The sequence below is a fragment of the Mandrillus leucophaeus genome, unplaced genomic scaffold (assembly GCF_000951045.1).
Source record: "Mandrillus leucophaeus isolate KB7577 unplaced genomic scaffold, Mleu.le_1.0 Scaffold93, whole genome shotgun sequence".
NCBI lineage: Eukaryota > Metazoa > Chordata > Mammalia > Primates > Cercopithecidae > Mandrillus > Mandrillus leucophaeus.
In genome coordinates this window covers 6,011,634-6,028,076 of record NW_012110141.1, presented here as the reverse complement: position 1 = coordinate 6,028,076, position 16,443 = coordinate 6,011,634, and the positions used below count along the sequence as shown (strand labels likewise).

The following is a 16,443-nucleotide window of genomic DNA, read 5'->3' as shown; positions in this document are numbered from 1 at the left end:
TGAGATTATAAAATATGACTCATTTTGTAGATGAGAAAACTAAGGTTAAGTGACATGACCATGGTCACACACATAATAAGCGGCAAAACACATATCCCTGTCTTATGGACTGAATGCTCACGTGCTCCCCCTCACTCATATGTTGAAGCCCTAAACCCATAGTGTGATGGTATTAGAAAGTGAGCCTTTGGGAGGTCATTCTATTTAGATGAGGTGACGGATGTAGAGCCCCCATGACGGGATTAATACGTTTTTAAGAATAGGAAGACCTGCCATCTTGCGTTCCAGCATGTGTGCGCTTAATCCCTCAGCTGGTCCACCCGAGACCCCCTGAGGACCAATCCTAGTCCCCCGCGCGGCCCCTTATCCGTTCCGACATGATGAAAGAAATGATCACGAACCAGGAAAAACTCCCCAAACTGCAGGCACGAATGCGCATTGGTGGGAAAGGAACTGCTCACAGAAAGAAGGTGGTTCATAGAGCAGCCACAGCAGATGATCAAAAACTTCAGTTCTCCTTAAAGAAGTGAGGGGTAAACAATATCTCTGGCATTGAAGAGGTGAATATGTTTACAAACCAAGGAACAGTGATCCACTTTAACCACCCTAAGGTTCAGATATCTCTGGCAGCGAACACTTTCGCCATTATAGGCCATGCTGAGACAAAGCAGCTGACAGAAACGCTATCCAGCTCTTAAACCAGCTTGGTGCAGACAGTCCGACTGGTTTAAGGAGACTGGCTGAAGCTCTGCCCAAACAATCTGCAGGTGGAAAAGCATCACTTGCTACTGGAGAAGATGATGATGATGAAGTTCCAGAGCTTGTGGACAATTTGGATGAGGCTTCCAGGAATGAGGTAAACAGAATTGAGTCAACTTCTTAAGATAAAACTTGAAGAAGTTACTGGGAGCTGCTATTTTATAAGAAATGTTTGTTTATGGACCTGATAAAATCTAGATCTCTAATATCTTTAAGCCCAAGCCCCTTGGACACTGCAGCTCTTTTCAGTTTTTGCTTATACACAGTTCATTCTTTGCAACTAATTAAACCAAAGAAACCTGGGAATAAAGTTTGAAACAAGGCTTAATAAAGTTCTTTGTGTAGTAAAAAAAAAAAAAAAAGAAGAAAAGAAAAAGAAAAGAAAAAGAAAGTAAAAGAAGAAGAGGAGGAGACCCAAAAGCTTCCTTTCTCTGCCATGTGAATATGTAATGAGAAGGCAGTTGTCAACAAGCAGGGACAGGGTCCTCACCGGATGCTGAATCTGCTGGCACCTTGATTTTTATTTATTTTATTTCATTTCATTTTATTTTATTTTTGAGACGGAGTTTCACTCTGCAGCCAGGCTAGAGTGCAGTGCAACCTCACTGCAACCTCCACCTCCCTCCACCTCCCGGGTTCAAGTGATTCTCCTGCCTCAGCCTCCCAAGTAGCTGGGACTACAGGCAGGTGCCACCACGCCCAGCTGATTTTTGTATTTTTAGTATAGACAGGGTTTCACCATGTTGGCCAAGATGGTCTCGATCTCTTGACCTTGTGATCTGCCCACCTTGGCCTCCCAAAGTGCTGGGATTACAGGCGTGAGCCACCATGCCCGGCCTGGCACCTTGATCATAATCAGCCTCCAGAACTGTGAGAAATACATGTCTGTTGTTAAGCCACCCAGTCTGTGGTATTTTGTTATGGCAGCCTAAACAGACTGAGGCACCCGGGATGGACGCACTTGTGTTTTTTACCTCCATGTTTTTTGCATGCCAACTAATACAAATGTTACACTTTGTAATCTAAGTCCCAAGTGTCAACCCTAAATCTGAAAGGTTAATAGAAGCTCAACATAAATACTCCTAAATCTCCTGAAATGATTTCAATTAAATAAGACTGGCTTTTGAGAGACATTAAAATGTACTGACATTGAAAGAAAAAAAAATGTGTCTTTTCACTTAATTGTTAAAATCACCCCATCTATATCCTGCCCACATAATTCTCAACTAATAATAGCCTATTTCACTCAGTGTCAGCAAAGAATACAGAATGCTGTAATCCACATGCATGTTATTTTGTTGCACATGCCTGAAAACTATAATTAGCAGATATTTTCTTCAAACATCAAGTCAAACATTTTTGAGAGTTTTTTCTTGCTTACAGAAAATTCAGGAGCAAACAGCTTGGAAAAATGTTTTTTATAAAAAGACAAGGAAAACAATCCCTGTTCTATCTTACATGATGATTTGACTTTGAATCTGTCACCATATTTACTAATTCTTTTAAAATTACATCTGAAAATGTGTGACTTGAAGCAAAGAATATACCATCATGATGCAAATGTCAAAGAAAACACATCGAAAAAGATGAAAGCAAGTGAAGGCCATAGAAGTCCCTAAAAATGGCTGATTGGGTTTAAAGATATGAAAATCACTGGTGACCTTAGCAAGAAGCATTTGTTACTGATGAACGCAAAGGTACAATTGCAGTGGGTTAAAAAAAATTAGGGCACCTCCATATACAATGGATTACTCTGCAGTGGCTAAACAGATTGAGGTGCATCTATAAGTGCAAAGCTAGAAATATATCTATGAGGAAAGCAAGTTTGCCAAACAACATGAATAGCATGATTTGCAAAAGTAAAATTATCAGTGTATAAAAATATATGTAGATATAGATGGAGCCTTATTTGTATATTTGTAAATGCATGAGAGAATTGTCTAAAAGGACACATATTTGTACCAGAGGCCTTTTGAGGCCCCAGATTGCATACCCTCAGTCCATCTCTGATTTCAGCCATAGCTGCGTAGGTGGTTCTACACATGCTCTGACTGTAGTGGTGATGTCCCACTGAAAGAGCATGCCGGTGGTCTTTTCATACTCTGTCTTGGGGGCTTCTCAAGGAAGCCCACTTAGCCTTGCAAACAAGAGCCACCTAGGAAAAGTGAGTGAGCAACACTCAACCAATGTAGGATGAGAGCTAATGTATAAATTCCCCAGCCCCACCACAGCCTTCAAGTGGACAAGTCTGGGAGTCATCCTGTATACTTTTTAAAATTGCAGTAAAATATACACAATATAAATTTACCATTGTAATCTTTTTTTTTTTTTTTTTTTAGACAGAGTCTCCCTCTGTCACCTAGGTTGGAGTGCCGTGGTGCCATCTCAGCTCACTGCAGCCTCCACCTCCCAGGTTCAAGCAATTCTCCTGCCTCAGCCTCCCCAGTAGCTGGGACTGTAGGCACATGCTGCCATGGCCGGCTAATTTTTTTATTTTCAGTAGTGATGGAGTTTCACGATGTTGGCCGGGATGGTCTTGATCTCCTGACCTCATGATCTGCCCACCTAGACCTCCCAAAGTGCTGGGATTACAGGCATGAGCCACCACACCCAGCTATTCCTTTTAAAGGCTGAAAAATATTCCATTGTATGTATATATCAATTTTTGTTCATACATTCGTCTGCTGAGGGGGCATTTGGCTTTTCCACATTTTGAATATTGTGAATAACACTGCTGTGAACATGGCGTACAAGTATCTGTTTGAGTCCCAACTTTAAATTCTTTGGGGTATATACTGTGGAGTGAAAATGCTGGGTCATATGCTAATTCTGAGTTTATTGTGTTTGCTTGTTTTTAACATGCTCCATGGAAAAACTATTTTATTTTATTTTATTTTATTTATTATTATTATTATTTTTGAGACAGAGTCTCGCTCTGTCACCCAGGCTGGAGGGCAGTGGCTCGATCTCGGGTCACTGCAAGCTCCGCCTTCCGGGTTCACACCATTCTCCTGCCTCAGCCTCCTGAGTAGCTGGCCCTACAGGTGCCTGCCACCACGCCCGGCTAGTTTTTTGTATTTTTTAGTAGAGACAGGGTTTCCCCACATTAGCCAGGATGGTCTCGATCTCCTGACCTCGTGATCCGCCTGCCTCTGCCTCTCGAATGCTGGGATTACGGGTGTGAGCCACCGTGCCCAGCCCTATGTTATTTTATTTTTTTAGTAAGTTTAATTTTCACAAGTCCTGGTGGAACTGAACCTCAGAATTTTATGATATGCCCCTATGTTGCCGCCTCCTGCTTCTCTCCCTCTCTCTCTTGCTCCCTGTGACTTTCACATGGTCTAACTGCACCTACGTTCTCAAGTCTCTGTCTCAGGCTCTACTTTTTGGGGAACCCAAGCTAGGACAACATGCACCTATAAGGGTGATCACCTCTGATAATTAGGATTAGAGAGAAAGAAACATTTACTCTTAAAACTTTCGTACCTGTATCACTTTGTAGTCTTTTCAAGTTTTTATGATCATGAGAAGTCAAAGTCACAGCATTATTCTCTTCTGTGAAACATACATAAGTGATTACTCCAAAACAAACCACGGACTGATATTCTTACGAATTTGTGCCATTACAGTAAGTCATAGAGTTTTAGAGGTTAATTTTTTAAAGGTTCTTAAATTATTGATCCTAGATGGTGCTTGTGTTAGTCTGTTCTCACATTGCTATAAAGAAACACCTGAAACTGGGTAATTCATAAAGAAAATAAGTTTAATTGGCTCACAGGTCTGCAGGCTGTACAGGAAGAATGAAGCTGGTATCCGCTTAGCTCTGGGGAGGCCTCAGGAAACTTTCCATCATGGTGCAAGGCAAAGAGGGAACAAGGTGTCTCACATGATGCAGAAGGAAGAGAGGACGGCGGTGTTACACACTTTTACACAACAAGATCTTGCAAGAACTCACTTTCAGGAGAACAGAACACAAGGGGATGATGCTAAACTATTCATAAAGGATCAACCTCGATGAGCCAGTCACCTCCCACCAGGCCCCACCTCCAATGCTGAGGATTACAATTGAACATGAGATTTGGGCAGGAACACAGATCCAAACCATATCAATTCTCTTGTCTTTAGACTAAGCTAGCAGACTCTGGACTAACTCACCTGGAGATTTAGGTATTTATGTTCTCCCCTCCATATAGTTTCAGGATATTTTATTCATTCAAAAACCCTAAAAGCTCACATGATAGACTAGGTGATTTCTTTTATGTATTTATTTATTTATTTTTCTTTTTTGAGACGGGGTCTCACTCTGTCGCCCAGGCTGGAGTGCAGTGGCACTATCATAGCTCTCTGCTGTTTTGACTTTTTGGGCTCAAACCATCCTCCCACCTCAGTCTCCCAACTAGTTGGGACTACAGATGCATGCTACCATACTTGGCTAATTTTTTCCTTTTTTTGGTATTTTTTGTAGAAATGGGGTTTCACCATATTATCCAGGCTGGTCTCGAACTCCTGGACTCAAGCCATCTGCCTGCCTTAACCTTCCAAAATGCTAGGATTACAGGTGTAAGCCATGGCACCCAGCTGATAACCACTTCTAACGTCAGTTATAAAACACTATTTTTGTGATCAAATGTATTCAGTCACCTATGAAATTAAAATGCTTCTGATTCTGTTCATAGGTGCTGGCAATACAATGGCCTCTGACAGTCTTCACCTGTAAGACTGTGTACTCCACGTTCAGAGTCATGCCGTGTAGGTATTCCTGCACTAAGTCCTCCCAGCAGTGCTGTATCAAACCTCAGTCATCAACAGGCTTTTCTGATCAAGTGCCCTTTCTCCCGTGTGCTTCTCAGAAATAACTGAAATCTTGGCGTACTTTCTCTTCTTGCTGCAGTTCAGAGGCTTTGGCCGAATGCTAAGCCTCTGAAATTTCTGCTCCTAATTTACTGAATTTGAGCACTAGCTGGTTAGTGGGAGGTAAGAGGAAATCCAGCCAGAACCCAAAGAAGAAATTATCTGGGAAATAAAACCTAAATATAAAATGATAGGCTATTTATGTGTTTGTAGAATTTTAAAAGAAAACTTGATATAACTTTTACAACCTATGAATGTTTGTCAAAATTCCTTAGTCTAGTGTGATGGGCATGTGCAATGAGATGTTGACCATATAAACTTAGAAGAAGAAACTCACATATGGGAGGAATTATGTGAGTTTCCTTCCAGCTGAAGGTAAATCTTATTAATGTGAGACAGTTTACAGTGGGATAACAGAGGTTTCATAAAGGTATCCGCCTGTGTTCCTGAATGGCCCTGACAAATGGCACTGCACAATGGAAAAAGCAGCAGAACATAATTGCGTATTTAATTGATCTGGTGACTTCTAGATATCAAAAATATTGGAAAGCCATACATTATGAAAAATATCTTGGCTTCCTCTTTCCAAGATACTCTTGGCCACTAAATTGATGTTCTTGTAGGAGACATCTGCTTGTAGGTGATGACTGAGAAATGGAATAAGAACACAGCATAGATCTTCTGCCCCCGATTCCCTACTCTGCCAGCCATTGCTAGTACATGTGGGTGTTAATTTGGTAACTGTCCCAGATTTCATAAAAGCAGGGATGGCTTTCAGTTAAAAATGGCAACTTGAGGATGCATTTAACTACCTTTTATTCCATCCAAGTTTTCCATTGAAATAATCTGCGGATGTCATAAATAGGGAACATCTTATAGCAATGCTGATCATTAAGAATTGAAGGAATTTCTGCTAAAGACCATACAGCTAAAAGCATGAAGAAAGGCCTATCACCCCAGGTTTCTATGTAGTCTGGAAATTTAATGAAAAGAGATATTATCAAAATCTGACTGTAATCTTCAGTGCAGTAGTAAGAGCTGGAGGTAATGATAGGTTATTGGTAGCCTTGTAAGGGGTCCGTCTAGGGAGTGCATGGCATGCCAGAGCCATAAGGAGCAGGAATCTTGTGGTCTTTCCATGCTGGGAATAAGCAAAGGGGCTGCCACAGCTCTCTCCCAAAGAAGTCAGCTCTTCCAGAAGAAGAATGGAGCTTCTTCCCCAGCTGACATCAGGCTGCCACCATGAACTTTGAAAAGAAACTCTTTGGCCGAAGGGACAGACTCCTGTTATCGTTCTTCTACCCTTAGGCAGATGGATTTCTGACCCAAATAAGTAAAAGTACAATAAATTGAAATATTTCCCCCTTCCCCTTATTTGAGTGGTCTGGAACTTCAAACTCACACAATTCCTAAAAGAACTTAAACCGACACGGGACAAACTCTAATCTCAATCTTTAATTCAGTATATGACTGAAAATAAGAAAACATAGTGCAAGTCAAAAAAAGATACCAATCTGAGTGATGATTCGAGTAATGACATAAAATATTACTTTATGAAATTTTAGAAACTTTCTGATTAGTTGAACAGGATTTTGCATGTTAGACGACAGAGTAAGTAGTCATTAAAAAGAAGGAAACCTGAGATGAGAAAATACTGAGGAAACAGAAAACTTGATTGTCAAGTTTCAAACAATTCAATGAATTAGAACTCAAGCTCCAGGCAATCCTCCCAGAATTTAGGGGAAGAAGACAAAGAAATAACAAGGACAAAGGAAAAGAGCTGCAGAGAATAAATCCAGGCAATCCAATATGAGTATAATAGAACTGTCAGAATCAGTTGAAAATAAACCAACATGGCACAAGTATACATATGTAACAAACCTGCACGTTATGCACATGTACCCTACAACTTAAAGTATAATAATAAATAAATTAAAAAAAAAAATGAACTAGAAAAAAAAAGAAAATAAACAAATATATAATATTAATATATTGGAGAACCTGAAAATATTAGATAAATTAACCTAAATGCTAGATTGTAAAAAGACCAATCATACAAACTACTAGAAAGACTAAATAAGAAAACATTTTTAAAAAGCAAAATATGCAAAATTAGCAATCTATAACCATAGATTTGACAGATATTATAATTTATTTTAAAATCTTTTACCTGCACCTGGTTATATATTTAAAATTCTTAAAGGAAAATATAAATTATAAATATATGTGTAAAATTAATTAAAATGTTTAAATGTACCTCAAAAGTGGGAAAAGCTCAAGTATTTAATTTTGACAAAAGAAATTTAAAAACAAAGCAACTTTCACAAAGTCATCCTTTTATAAGAAGGGAAGCATGAATTTGAAATTTTACAGCATCTAAAAAAAATACAGACTGCTGTCCAATTTATTTTAAAATCTTCCATAATGCTAATAGCAAACCTGACCAAAATAGCAAATACACACACACACATGCACACAGGCACATGCACACACATATATCCCATGTAGACTAATTTTACTTCATATAGACAGAAATGACAAAAATAAAACACCAGAAAAATCAAATGCCTACTGTAACAAAATGATAATACACTATGACAATAGTTATTTCAGTAATGCAAGGATCATTCAATCTTAGAAAATCTACAGTATTGTACCAATATATCAAAAGAGGAGAAAAATGCATTATAATTTCTATAGGTTTGATATATCTATGAAAGACCTTTTATATAAATCAACATCATTTTCTGATGAAATCTCTAAACTAAGACATTTTCTTAATACGATGAAGACATTTTTTCTTTCTTTCTTTCTTTTTCAAACAACCCATCAGGACCATACTTAAGTGAAACCTAGGTATATTTCCATTGAAGTTTGGAATATTGAGTGTTCTCAATATTCTTACTAAAGCGATAAGACCAAAAAAAAAGAATGAATACAAATGGAATTACATTAATGCAACTCTTAAACGGACACATTTTAATCCCATCCTCTCCCACCATAAATCATGTTTCTTTATAGCCTCTTACCCTTGGGGGGCTTATAAATTCAGGGCAGAAAACTAACATGCTTCGCCCAATTATTGTGCTTGCCATGTGATATATTAAGAATTAATTTCTTGGCTGGGCATGGTGGCTCACACCTGTAATCCCAGCACTCTGGGAGGCTGAGGTGGGTGGATCACCTGAGGTCAGGAGTGCAAGACCAGCCTGGCCAACATGGTGAAACCCTGACTCTACTAAAAATAGAAAAAACTAGCCAGGCATGGTGGCGCACATCTGTAATCCCAGCTACTTGGGAGGCTGAGGCAGGAGAATCGCTTGAACCCGGGAAGTGGAAGTTGCAGTGAGCCGAGACTACACTACTGGCTAGCCTGGGTGACACAGGGAGACTCTGTCTTAAAAAAAAAAAAAAAAGAAAAAGAAAAAGAATTAATATCCTCCCCTATGTAGGAACCAAGGCTAGAGTTAGAGTAAGACAATGAAGTCAAGGATATAAAACTACAGGGTCAGACTCTGTCTTTATTTAAAATTGTCACATTTTGTTCATCACAGATTTTTTCATATTAATGTTGATTTTTAAAATAGTGTATTAAACTACGATTTATCTTGATTATGAGGTTTTTGGTGGCCTCTTACATTCTGCCCCTGAGACAAGCACCTGACTTGCCTCACCCTTGTCCTGGCCCTGAATGGGCTGGTTTTACAATTATGCTTCATAACTTGCAAAATTCATATAAGAATTCTTTTGAATTTACTCAATATTACAAATTTTCAAAATTAAATTTAAAAAATAAAGAAGAAAAGAAGGCTAAGAAAAGAATTCTGGAGGGGCTCCAAATTTTGGTAACACAGAAGAGGAGATGTTGCAAGCAAAGGAGCCTGAGCAGGAGAGGCCAGTAAGGATGGAGGAAAAACAGACAGTGGCATTTTCCAAGAATGGTAATATTCTTTTGGGTCAAGGCAGCTGCTGCTGTAAATAGCTAGACAATTCCCTGCTAAGTGTACTTCTTTTCAGTCACCTAGACCGTGCCTTCAGAAATCTCACCTAATAATAGCCTAGCTGTAAGAAGAAAACACGTTGTGCATTCATGCATATGAAACATAAATTACAATGCAAAATTATGAAAAGCTATATTTTTGAGCAATCAACGGTTTGGGTTTTGTTTTTAGCATTTTCAGTTGTCAACATGGCTTGCTGAATTCATTTGAGCAATTGCTGTGCTTTGACTTGTCTTACTTTACTGTTATTTTTTTTGTGTGTTTCAAACCTCGGATCAAGTACAGTCTATGGTTAGATGTCTTCCTTGCGATCAATTCTTTTTTTTTTTTAAATTTAATTTCAGTAGTTTTTGAGGAACAGGTGGTTTTTGGTTACATGGATAAGTTCTTTAGTGGTGATTTCTGAGATTTCGATGGACCTGTCACCTAAGTAGGGTACACTGTACCCAATGTGCAGTCTTTTATGCCTCACCTCCCTCCCACCCTTCCTCCCGAGTCCCCAAAGTCTATCATATAATTCTTTTTTTTTTTAAATTATACTTTAAGTTCTGGGATGCATGTGCAGAACGTGCAGATTTGTTACATAGGTATATATGTGTCATGTTGGTTTGCTGCACCCATCAACCCATCATCTACATTAGGTATTTCTCCTAATGCTATCCCTCCCCTTGTCCCCCACTCCTCGACAGGCCCTGATGTGTGTTGTTCCCCTCCCTGTGTCCATATGTTTTCATTGTTCAGCTCCCACTTATGAGTGAGAACATGTGGTGTTTGGTTTTCTGTTCCTGTGTTAGTTTGCTGAGAATAATGGCTTCCAGCTTCATCCATGTCCCTGAAAAGGACATAAACTCATCCTTTTTATGGCTGCATAGTATTCCATAGTGTATATGTGCCACATTTTCTTTATCCAGTCTATCATTGATGGGCATTTGGGTTGGTTCCAAGTCTTTGATATTGTGAATAGTGCTGCAATAAACATACGTGTACATGTGTCTTTATAGTACAATGACTTATAATCCTTTGGGTATATACCCAGTAATGGGATTGCTGGGTCAAATGGTATTTCTGGTTCTAGATCCTTGAGGAATGACCACACTGTCTTCCACAATGGTTGAGCTAATTTACATTCCCACCAACAGTGTAAAAGCATTCCTATTTCTCCACATTCTCTCCAGCACCTGTTGTTTCCTGACTTTTTAATGATTGCCATTCTAACTGGCATGAGATGGTATCTCATTGTGGTTTTGATTTACATTTCTATGATAACCAGTGATGGTGAGCTTTTTTTAATATGTTTGTTGGCTGCATAAATATCTTCTTTTGAGCAGTGTCTGTTCATATCCTTTGTCCACTTTTTGATGGAGCTGTTTGTTTTTTCCTTATAAATTTGTTTAAGTTCCTTGTAGATTCTGGATATTAGCCCTTTATCAGATGGATAGATTGCAAAAATTTTCTCCCGTTCTGTAGGTTGCCTGTTCACTCTGATGACAGTTTCTTTTGCTGTGCAGAAGCTTTTTAGTTTAATTAGATCCCGTTTGTCAGTTTTGGCTTTTGTTGCCATTGCTTTTGGTGTTTTAGTCATGAAGTCTTTGCCCATGCCTATGTCCTGAATGGTATTGTTTAGATTTTCTTCTAGGGTTTTTATGGTTTTAGGTCTTACATTTAAGTCTTTAATCCATCTTGAGTTAATTTTTGTATAAGGTGTAAGGAAGGGGTCCAGTTTCAGTTTTCTTCATATGGCTAGCCAGTTTTCCTAACACCATTTATTAAACAGGGAATCCTTTCCCCATTGCTTGTTTTTGTCAGGTTTGTCGAAGATCAGTTGTTGAAGATGGTTGTAGACGTGTGGTGTTATTTCTGAGGCCTCTGTTCTGTTCCGTTGGTCAATATATCTGTTTTGGTAGCAGTACCATGCTGTTTTTGGTTACTATCACCTGGTAGTATAGTTTGAAGTCAGGTAGCATGATGCCTCCAGCTTTGTTCTTTTTGCTTAGGATTGTCTTGGCTATATGGGCTCTTTTTTTGGTTCCATATGAAATTTAAAGTAGTTCTTTTTAATTCTGTGAAGAAAGTCAATGGTAGTTTGATGGGAATAGCATGAAATCTATAAATTACTTTGGGCAGTATGGCCACTTTCAAGGTACTGATTCTTCCTATCCATGAGCATGGAATGTTTTTCCATTCATTTGTGTTCTCTCTTATTTCCTTAAGCAGTGGTTTGTAGTTCTCCTTGAAGGGGTCCTTCAAATCCCTTGTAAGTTGTATTCCTTGGTATTTTATTCTCTTTGTAGCAATTGCAAATGGGAGTTCACTCATGATTTAGCTCTCTGTTTGTTGTTATTGATGTATAGGATGCTTGTAATTATTGCACAATGATTTTGTATCCTGACACTTTGCTGAAGCTGCTTATCAGCTTAAGGAGTTTCGGAGCTGAGTCAATGTTTTTGTGTGTCGGGGGAGCAGGGGGGACGGAATCTCGCTCTGTTGCCCAGGCTCAAGTGCAGTGGTGTGATATCCGCTCACTGCAGCCTCTGCCTCCCAGGTTCAAGCAATTCTTCTGCCTCAGCCTCCCGAATAGCTGGGACCACAGGCACACGTCACCATGCCCAGCTAATTTTTGTATTTTTAGTAGAGACGGGGTTTCACCATATTGTCAGGCTGGTCTCGAACTCCTGACCTCGTGATCCGCCCTCCTCATCCTCCCAAAGTGCTGATATTACAGGCATGAGCCACCATGCCTGGCTGATGATGGGGTTTTCTAAAAATCCAATCATGTCGTCTGCAGACAGAGACAATCTGACTTCCTCTCTTCCTATTTGAATACCATTTATTTCTTTCTCTTGCCCAATTGTCCTGGCCAGAACTTCCAATACTATGTTGAATAGGAGTGGTGAGACAGGGCATACTTTTCTTGTGCCAGTTTTCAAAGGGAATGCTTCCAGCTTTTGCCCATTCAGTGTCATATTGACTGTGTGTTTGTCATATATAGGTCCTATTATTTTGAGATACGTTTAATAAATACTTAGGTATTGAGTGTTTTTAGCATAAACAGGTGTTGAATTTTATCGAAGGCCTTGTCTGCATCTATTGAGATAATCATGTGGTTTTTGTCATTGGTTCTGTTTATGTGATGGATTACATTTATTGATTTACATATGTTGAACCAGCCTTACATTCCAGAGATTAAGCTGACTTGATCATGGTGGATAAGCTTTTTGATGTGCTACTGGATTCGGTTTGCCAGTATTTTATTGAGGATTTTCACATTGAAGTTCATCAGGGATATTGACCTGAAATTTTCTTTTTATGTTGTGTCTCTGCCAGGTTTTGGTATCCGGATGATGCTGGCCTCATAAAATGAGTTAGGGAGGAGTCCCTTTTTTTCTATTGTTTGGAATAGTTTCAGAAGGAATGGTACCAGCTCCTCTTTGTACCTCTGGTAGAATTCAGCTGTGAATCCGTCTACTCCTGGGCTTTTCTTGGTTGGTAGACTATTAATTACTGCCTCAATCTCAGAACATGTTATTAGTCTATTCAGGGATTCGACTTCTTCCTGGTTTAGTCTTGGGAGGGTGTATATGTCCAGGAATTTATCCATTTCTTCCAGATTTTCTAGTTTGTTTGTGTAGAGATGTTTATAGTATTCTCTGATGGTACTTTGTATTTCTGTGGGGTCGGTGGTGATGTCCCCTTTATCATTTTTTATTGTGTCTGTTTGATTCTTCTCTCTTTTCTTCTTTATTAGTCTGGCTAGTGGGCTATCTATTTCGTTAATCTTTTCAAAAAACAGCTCCTGGATTCACTGATTTTTTGAAGGGTTTTTTCTGTCTCTATCTCCTTCAATTCTGCTCTGATCTTAGTTACTTCTTGTCTTCTGCTAGCTTTTGAATTTGTTTGCTTTTGTTTCTCTAGTTCTTTTAATTGTGATGTTAGGGTGTTGATTTTAGATCTTTCCTGCTTTATCCTGTGGGCATTTAGTGCTGTAAGTTTCCCTCTAAACACTGCTTTAGCTGTGTCCCAGAAATTCTGGTATGCTGTGTCTTTGTTCTCATTGGTTTCAAAGAACTTATTTCTGCCTTAACTTTATTATTTACCCAGTAGTCATTCAGGAGCAGGTTGTTCAGTTTCCATGTACTTGTGCAGTTTTGAGTGAGTTTCTTAATCCTGAGTTCTATTTTGATTGCATTGTGGTCTGAGAGACAGTTTGTTATTATTTCTGTTCTTTTGCATTTGCTGAGGAGTACTTTACTTCCAATTATGTGGTCAATTTTAGAATAAGTGCTATGTGGTGCTGAGAACAATGTACACTCTGTTAATTTGGGGTGGAGAGTTCTGTGGCTGTCTATGAGGTCCACTTGGTCTAGAGCTGAATTCAATTCCTGAATATCCTTGTTAATTTTCTGTCTTGTTACTCTGTCTAATATTGACAGTGGGATGTTAAAGTCTCCCTCTATTATTGTGTGCATGTCTAAGTCTCTTTGTAGGTCTCTAAGAACTTGCTTTATGAATCTGGGTACTTCTGTATTGGGTGGATATATATTTAGGATAGTTAGCTCTTCTTGTTGCATTGATCCCTTTACCATTTTGTAATGCCCTTGTCTTTTTTGATCTTTGTTGGTTTAGTCTGTTTTATCAGAGACTAGGATTGCAACCCCTGCCTTTGTTTTCTTTCCATTTGTTTGGTAAATATTCCTCCATCCCTTTATTTTGAGCCTATGTGTGTCTTTGCATGTGAGAGGGGTCTCCCAAACACAGCACACCAATGGGTCTTGACTCTCTCCAATTTGCCAGTCTGTGTCTTTTAATTGGGGCATTTCGCTCATTTACATTTAAGGTTAATATTATTATGTGTGAATTTGATCCTGTCATATGATGCTAGCTGGTTTTTTTGCCCATTAGTTGATGCAGTTTCTTCATAGTGTCAATGATCTTTACATTTTGGTATGTTTTTGCAGTGGCTAGTACTACTGGTTTTTCCTTTCTATATTTAGTGCTTCCTTCAGGAGCTCTTGTAAGGCAGGCCTGGTGGTGACAAAAATCCCTCAGTATTTGCTTGTCTGTAAAGGATTTTATTTCTCCTTCACTTATGAAACTTAGTTTGGTTGGATATGAAATGCTGGGTTGAACATTCTTTTCTTTAAGAATGTTGAATATTGGACTCCATTCTCTTCTGGCATGTAGGGGTTCTGCTGAGAGATCCACTGTTAGTCTGATGGACTTCCCTTTGTAGGTAATCCGACCTTTCTCTCTGACTGCCCTTAACATTTTTTCCTTCATTTCAACTTCGGTGAATTTGACGATTATGTGTCTTGGGGTTACTCTTCCTGAGGAATATCTTTGTGGTGTTCTCTGTATTTCCTGAATTTGAACATTGACCTGCCTTACTAGGTTGGGGAAGTTCTCCCAGATAATATCCTGAAGAGTATTTTCCAACTTGGTTCCATTCTCCCTGTCACTTTCAGGTACACCAATCAAATGTAGATTTGGTCTTTTCACATAGTCCCATATTTCTTAGTGTCTCTGTTCATTCCTTTTCATTCTTTTTTTCTCTAATTTTGCCTTCATGCTTTATGTCATTAAGTTGATATTCAGTCTCTGATATCCTTTCTTCCACTGGATTGACTCAGCTATCGATACTGGTGTATGCTTTACAAAGTTCTCGTGCTGTGTTTTTCTGCTCCATCAGGTCATTTATGTACTTCTCTAAACTGGCTATTCTAGTTAGCAGTTCCTGTAACCTTTTATCGAGGTTCTTAGCTTCCTTTCATTGGGTTAGAAAATGCTCCTTTAGCTCGGAGGAGTTTGTTATTACCCACCTTCTGAAGCCTACTTCTGTCAATTCGTCAAACTCATTCTCCATCTAGTTTTGTTTCCTTGCTGGCAAGGAGTTGTGACCCTTTGGAGGAGAAGAGGCATTCTGGTTTTTGGAATTTTCAGTCTTTTGTGCCAGTTTTTCCTCATCTTTGTGGATTTATCTACCTTTGGTCTTTGAGGTGACCTTCAAATGGGGTTTTTGTGTGGGCATCCTTTTTGTTGATGTTGATGCTATTGCCTTCTTTTTGTTAGTTTTCCTTCTAACAGTCAGTCCCCTCTTCTGCAGGCCTGCTGGCGTTTGCTGAAGGTTCACTCCAGACCCTATTTTCCTGGGTATCACCAGTGGAGGCTGCAGAACAGCAAAGATGGCTTTACCTGCTCCTTCCTTTGGAGGCTTCATCCCAGAGGGGCACCCGCCAGATGTCAGCTGGAGCTCTCCTGTATGAGGTGTCTGTTGATCCCTCCTGGGAGGTTTCTCCCTGTCAGGAGGCACAGGGGTCAGGGACCCACTAGAGGATGCAGTCTGTCCCTTAGCAGAGCTCAAGCGCTGTGCTGGGAGATCCACTGCTCTCTTCAGAGCCGGCAGGCAGGGACATTTAAGTCTGCTGAAGCTGCGCCCACAGCCGTCCCTTCCTCCAGGTGCTCTGTCCCAGGGAAATGGGAGTTTCATCTATAAGCCCCTGACTGGGGCTGCCGCCTTTCTTTCAGAGATGCCTTGCCCAGAGAGGAGGAATCTAGAGAGGTAGTCTGGATACAGCCACTTTGCCACACTGTAGTGGCTTCCTCACCCAGTTTGAACTTCCTGGCAGCTTTGTTTATACTGTGAGGGGAAAACTGCCTACTCAAGCCTCATTAATGGTGGATATCCCTCCCCTCACCAAGCTCAAGCATCCCAGGTCAACTTCAGACTGCTGTGCTGGCTGCAAGAATTTCAAGCTAGTAGATCTTAGCTTGTTGGGCTCCATGAGGGTGGGATCCACTGAGCTAGACTACTTGGCTCCCTGGCTTCAGCCCTCTT

At 39.7% G+C, this 16,443-nt stretch overlaps 1 pseudogene; it reads left to right on the top strand.

The window, feature by feature from the left end:
• Positions 1 to 380: 380 nt before the first annotated feature.
• LOC105532096 lies at positions 381 to 5,615 on the top strand (annotated as a pseudogene).
• Positions 5,616 to 16,443: the final 10,828 nt, after the last annotated feature.